General features: G+C 39.4%; 1 pseudogene across 1 annotated transcript; it reads left to right on the top strand.

The window, feature by feature from the left end:
• The first annotated feature begins 2,852 nt into the window (after positions 1-2,852).
• Positions 2,853-4,844, top strand: LOC147150279 (E3 ubiquitin-protein ligase TRIM35-like; annotated as a pseudogene). Its single transcript, XR_015086128.1, has 3 exons — positions 2,853-2,859; positions 3,045-4,014; positions 4,131-4,844. The product of XR_015086128.1 is annotated as an E3 ubiquitin-protein ligase TRIM35-like (transcript).
• The last annotated feature ends 1,613 nt before the right edge of the window (positions 4,845-6,457 follow it).

Raw genomic sequence — 6,457 nt, 5'->3', positions numbered from 1 at the left:
AATTTGAAGTTGGAATGGTTTGAATCAGGTGATAAATGTGGAAGGTGGAGGTCAAAATGGCAAATGTATCATCATCTGTGTGATTGTGGCCCGGGGGGGTGGGGTGTGTGTGTGTGGGGGGGGGGGGGGGGGGTGATAATGTGTGAATTTGTGGAATGTGATAAATAGTTCCATAGATGTACTGAATGATTTGATTTGAACGTTTGGAAGTTCAAATGGTTTTAATCTGTTGAGAAATGTGGGAGGAGCAAGTCAATATTTAAAACGTTGGCATTCATTTGGGAATGTTGTCAGGGAAAAATGAAAAGTGTACAAATTTTGTCAATGTGGAAACTTAGTTTTCAAGATGTAGAAGATGGAAATATGAGTTAAATTTGGATGTCACCATTCATTGTAACAGGATTTTTTTCAGGAAAATATGGAAACATATGAATGCTGAAAGCTCATTCACTCATGTGTCAAAATGTTTTAATTAAAAGTAGACTAATAAATGAATGTGCAGATCTGATCCAAGGTTTCCTGCTAAATTAGAGAGGAGTTAGAGTATGCAAATCAAATGAAGGCTTCTAATCCAGGATTTACAGCGATGACAGGGTCTGCGGTGCTTTTCAAAACAATTATTCTAATTGATCTAATTAAACTTGTTGAAACCGGATTTAATTGTCCCCCTGATTTAGCAAACAACTTCTGGAATGCAAATTAAAGAGAGAACAGCTTCTAAATTGGAAAACTGAGACTGTGGGAGATTAAAGTGTGAACTACAACGCTCTCTAGTGGTTTTAAATATTCCCGAGATCACAATGACGTCAGCTCTGAAGTCTGAATAGCTCAGTGTATGCTATTAATACAAGTACAATGTCATGCTTCTACCAAAATGTTCATCCGACGTCGCAAATTTAAATTCAACTGCATGAACTGAATAGCTATTCATTTTTTTTTACCTATCATTATGGAACCATCTGTTAAAAATAAGTATAAGATATCGACCTTGTTTAAAACTTTTGTTTTGACAGCAAATCTAATATAATTCAGTACAGGTGACATTGTTGGTTCCTCCAAGTGTCCTCCATTTGGGGGCTTTTAAGCTGTTCCCGTCGCATTACACATTTGAGAGGCAAAAAAATATATATATATATGTGACTTGAAGCTACAAATACAACAATGCATGTGAGAAAAATGCATCTATTAGTATCTGTTAAACCAAGCACAAAGGCTGAATGAATAGCCTCGAGCGGCAGTGTACAATGGACATCTTTTATTTTTAATGGTCTCGTTAAGTAATTACAGTACATGCTGTGGCACGCCAAAGTGGGGGTTGATGTGAAAGTATTTATGTTCTCATGTCAAAGCAATGCTGTTCGTCAGCAATAAAACCTTTACCTGTGACTATTAGAATCAACACCATAAATGTTGTCGACTAAATGGAAGATTAAACAATTAATCTTTTTATCAGCGGTCGTGAAATGGGGAGCAGCGCGCTGTTAGCATGTTTGAGGTACCGTATAGACCAATATCTTCACCTCACATATAAAAAAGACCTCACACTATTTTTCATGTAAGATTTTTTTAATGTGTGTGTGAATTTTTTTTTTGGAGGGGGGGATCAGTGTGAGAGTTTTTTTTGTGTGTGTAAGAAATTATTTGGGGTTTGTGAGTGTGAAGAGAGGTTTACATGGTGTATGAGAGAGTTGCTTTGATGTTCGCAGGAGTTTTGGGCAAAGTAAGTTATTTTTTGTGTAGGTGGGTTAGGTGAGGTAGTTGTGGTGTGTAGGTGAGATTTGTTTTGTTTGAGTTTTGTGAGTGGTGGTTATGAGAAATGTTTAGGTGTGTATGAGTATTATTTTTTGGGGGGGTTGTATATTTGTGTATGCATGTGAGTTTTGGGGGAGAATGTGAGAGTATCTTGAAGGGTGAGAGTTTTTGTGAGAGTTTGTTCAAGTGAGAGGTTTTTCAGTGAAAGTGAGAGGTTCTTTGGTATGTGCTTGTGTGCATGCGTGCACTTCTTGGGTACCTATTAATGAAAAGGGTTTCCAGTTTGATGCACACTTCTTAAAGAGGAAGTCAACCCAAAGACATTTTTTTTCCCAAGAATATGTTCTATGCAGGCCCACAACAAGGCATTCTGATAAATATTGGGTTTGTGGAATAAGAATTAATCTTCCCGTTTTCAGCCAGCACTTATTTTGTCAATTCTGTCGAATGAAAATGACATCACAGTTGCTCAAGACTCAGTGAACAACCAATCACAGCTCACCTGTTTTCTAAAGCTGAGCCATGATTGGTCAGGGCTCAGCTAATGACGCTAATGATGTCATTTTCATTTGACAGAATTGACAAAATGGCCGCCCCCTGAGATGGCTAAAAACGGGTGGATTAACTGATATTACACAAACGCAACATTAATCAGAATGCTGTGTTTCAACTAGTGGGCCTGCATAGAACATATTCTTGAAAAATATACCTTTGTGTTGACTTCCTTTTAAATGACAAATTTGCTCAAATTACCTTTAGGAATGTTATGTTATCACATTATTAATTTGTGGTATTCATGTACTGTATATGTGAAGACTGATCATGGTTTTGTCAATTGCTAACACACATTTCTCAAAACCCCCACCCATATTTTCAAAACTCACAAACAGAAATCTAAAACTTTTTACTGCATTTACAAAACTCCAGACTTTATCATTACAACTTAAGCTATCACCTTAAAACCATATAAAGAGTGTTCAAACCCAAACGTGTTCAGACATTACACACAAACAGTAAAAATAGTTGAGTTCAATCAACTATCATTAACAAAATTATAATTTTAGTTATCAGTTTTTTGTTAAAGTACTTTAACACCTTGAATGTCTGGTTGGCTGTGTTTGTGATGCTGTACTTCCATTGATGTGTTGCTCATAGTTTCCTAGAGGATGATTCTAAAAACAAGAATGCGTGCATACCTTCTGCATAAGTCTCATCAAATATTTGACACACACTTAATACTTTGAGCTGCTCTAAGTGAACATTAGAAGCTTGTTTTGAGACACTGTCTTCAGAGGCCAGACTAGCTGAAGAGGATCACTGTTGTCTGACCTGTTTCAATGTCTTTAGAGATCCTGTCATGCTGCTGTTTGCTCACAGCTTCCGTTGTGGGTGTGTGCAGCAGCAGCAGCAGCAACAGCAGTGGTAGAAGCAGAAAAGAGATGGATTGCGTCCGGTCTTGAGAAGGTGTAGCTCAATGGATCTCCTTTGCAACTTGGCACTGGGCAGTGAGCAATGTGTGTGAGGCCTTTCGACAAGACTCAGTGAAGTCAGAGGCCATCAGCCAGCTGCACAAGAATAAACTGAAGCTCTTCTGCTCGGACCACGAGGAGTCTGTGTGCTTTGTCTCCAGAAGTGCAAAAATCCACTATGGCCACAAGTTCTGTCCCCTTGATGACCACAGAGAGAAACTTCAGAAAGCCCCTCAGGATGAGACTGAAGACTGGAAGATTATATTACGGTGAGAGAAAATCCATCAAGGTCCAGAGGGACCAGGTTGAAAGCAAGATTAAAAACAATTTTGCGGAGCTCCATTACTTTCTACAGTCTGAGGAGCAGACCAAATTTGTCTGATCTGAGGATGGAAGAGAAGAAGACTCAGATGATGACAAAGACGATTGAGGCTCTCAGCGGATCAATGACCGATCTCTCAGACAGGGTCAGAATCACAGAGGAGCAGCTCACATCTGACCATGTTTCCTTCATAATGAACTACCACGTTGCAATGACCAAAATCCAACAGCTGTCCAACAAGCCCGAGCTGCTTTCAAGGAACTCCGCTGGATGAAGTCAAACCTCTGGGCAACCTCAAGTTCACCATGTGGGAGTGAATGAACGAGGTGGTCTGTTGTCCTGTGTTTCTGGACCCAGACACTGCCTGAGCAGGACTCCATCTACCTGTAGATCTGAACAGACTGGTTTCAGTACTGGAAAGGTGTCCTCACTTCTGCTTTCGACTCTGGAACACACATCTGGAATGCCAAGGTGGGAAAGAACACATACCAGTGGCAGGGACTCATTGGTGGGGACATCTTATTCATTACATCACTTGCTGGGATGTCATCTGATTTTGAAATGATAAATACAGAATGTTTTCACAGCTATATGGATCCTGGAATCCATCGGTTCAACTGCAGAGAATCCAAGTTCATGTAAACATGGGCGCTGGAATGATGCGCCCCACCTTGGTCCTATTTATTGCATTGAACAGGAAGTACCGGTATGTCAAACTTTGAATGAATGGGTAACAGAGATTAATGTAACACCATTCACTCGTCATTACCCACTGTAGTATTTATCCTGCTCAACTCAAAATAGATATACTGTACATATATTTCAAAATATCTTTCATTGATTAAAAATATTTGTATTTTTTTTGTCTTCAAGGATAGGTACAGGGTGACCACCATCGGTGGAGGGGTAGGCAAGTGCACACCAATGACCAGCCACCACTGAGTACACGTTTAGACCACACAAAAATGTTGTGTTTTTATTCATCTGCACTTATATTTTCTTCTCAATAATTATCCCATATACCAGTGGTTCCAAATCTTTTTTGTGTAGTGCACCCCCAAACTTTTTGTCATTCCGTGAGTGCACCCTCACTCATACCTTGTACGTGTTGAGGAGTCTCCAAAAGTAGAGTGATGAAAATCATTTAATTTTGTTTCCTTAATTTGAAGGTTAAATTCATGGGCATTGTCTTCTTTCCTACTCAAATTAAACATATGATTAAACATTAAAAATATGATGCCTTGAAAATAAAAAAGTGAAATTAAAAAATGATGCAAAATAAAAAGTAAACCTGCCTTTGTTATCTATAACTCTTATAACATTTATCACAAAATATGGAGCTCCTTTGAATAAATCCGTTTTAAACAAGCATCAAACGTTAATTATCAGGAACAAAACACTGAGCAAGAATAATATTCAGACCCACCCACTATAGCAGTTGAGTTTTACTTTCTTTTCATCAGTCATCTGAGCTTTAATGAGACAGTTGAATTGATGCGGCTTTTGTGATTTTGGCGTGGCTGTCTGTGCCACAGGTACGGACAGGGGTTACTGACCTGGGAAATAACTTAAAATGTTCCCACGTAGCCCCTGCAATGTGCTCACGTTCACTCCTAGGATTACCTAGTTGGGAAACACTGCTTGGCATAGAATAGACCAGGCATGTCCAAATTCCGGCCTGGGGGCTAATTACGGCCAAGTTTTATCCGGCCCGCACCCTCTCCATCTGGCCAGTAGCCCCGTTGACAAGCATAATACAGTAAAATACACTCTAAATGAAATTTAGCATTTACACACAAGAGGGCAGCAGTACTCTCTCCAACTCCATAACCATGTGCGACCCTTTCCGGACAGTTTCTAAAATGGCGACAATGAATAATAAAAAAATAGGGAACGTTGACAGCGAGGTTCCGACAATTTAAGGAAAGGTGGAAATTGGACTATTTTTCACTGAAATACGTAACTACTGTCCCTCATTGGAAGGATACTGTTATCTATTTCCCTGTTTTTAAATCTAAAAGTTTTCACCGAATATTTTTGTCAACAATATTCCATGTTTCAAATTAACCCTGGCCTGTACTGGCATTTTCGCCTCACCATATCTGGCCCTCTTTGCAAAAACTTCGGATACCCCTGGAATAGACTCATGCCTGCAGTCAAAGTTAAAGGTCAGCTTGTTTTTTGGTTTTTGTTTTGTTTTGTTTTTGTAGTGTGCAATAGTCACCACAAGGTGTCAAACTATTCATACAAAATAATTGCACTTTGTGCTTGTATCTATATTGACTACAGTATCTGTATTCAGTAGGGCAGTGGTCGCCAACCTTTTTTTCTGCTTGACATGCGTTAAGAATCAGTTATAGATAGATGTAACGGAGAGAATCCGGTCACTTTTCAAAATAAAATGATTTTCAGCCTCGGATAATAAATAAACCAGAAGTACTGTACTTTTTTTTTCTTTCTTTCATCTGTGCGGCCCGCCGCGGCCCGGTCCAAAGTGGCCTGCACGGCGGTACCAGTCCGCGGCCCGGTGGTTGGCCCGGCAGCAATAGGGTATACGTGTCGTGTACAGTAAGCCAATGCATGGCAGATGTGTAATCAATTTTTGAAAGAAAACATGCGAAGTTTGTTTCAGTTTTGCTGAAGATACATTTTCCATTCAGTATTATTGGCATACCAATACACCCAATACCCTCTCTTCCCTTTCATATTACAACTTCACAAACAAATCAAGTAAACATTACATTAAGTTCCTCAACTCACATTAAATATCTTGATATTTAGCATTGGCAACAACATTTAAAAAATGCCCTTGTTTGTGTTTTAAGGACGACACAGTTCCCACAAGTGACAACAGAAAGCACATACATTCAGGAGCTGCTATCGGCCACAGTTCACTCCGAGTCAGACTGACTGC

Source organism: Filicampus tigris, chromosome 3, assembly GCF_054856515.1.
Source record: "Filicampus tigris isolate MCC_2025a chromosome 3, RoL_Ftig_1.0, whole genome shotgun sequence".
NCBI lineage: Eukaryota > Metazoa > Chordata > Actinopteri > Syngnathiformes > Syngnathidae > Filicampus > Filicampus tigris.
Note: the sequence above shows the minus strand (reverse complement) of the source record. Positions and strands in the feature narration are given on the sequence as shown.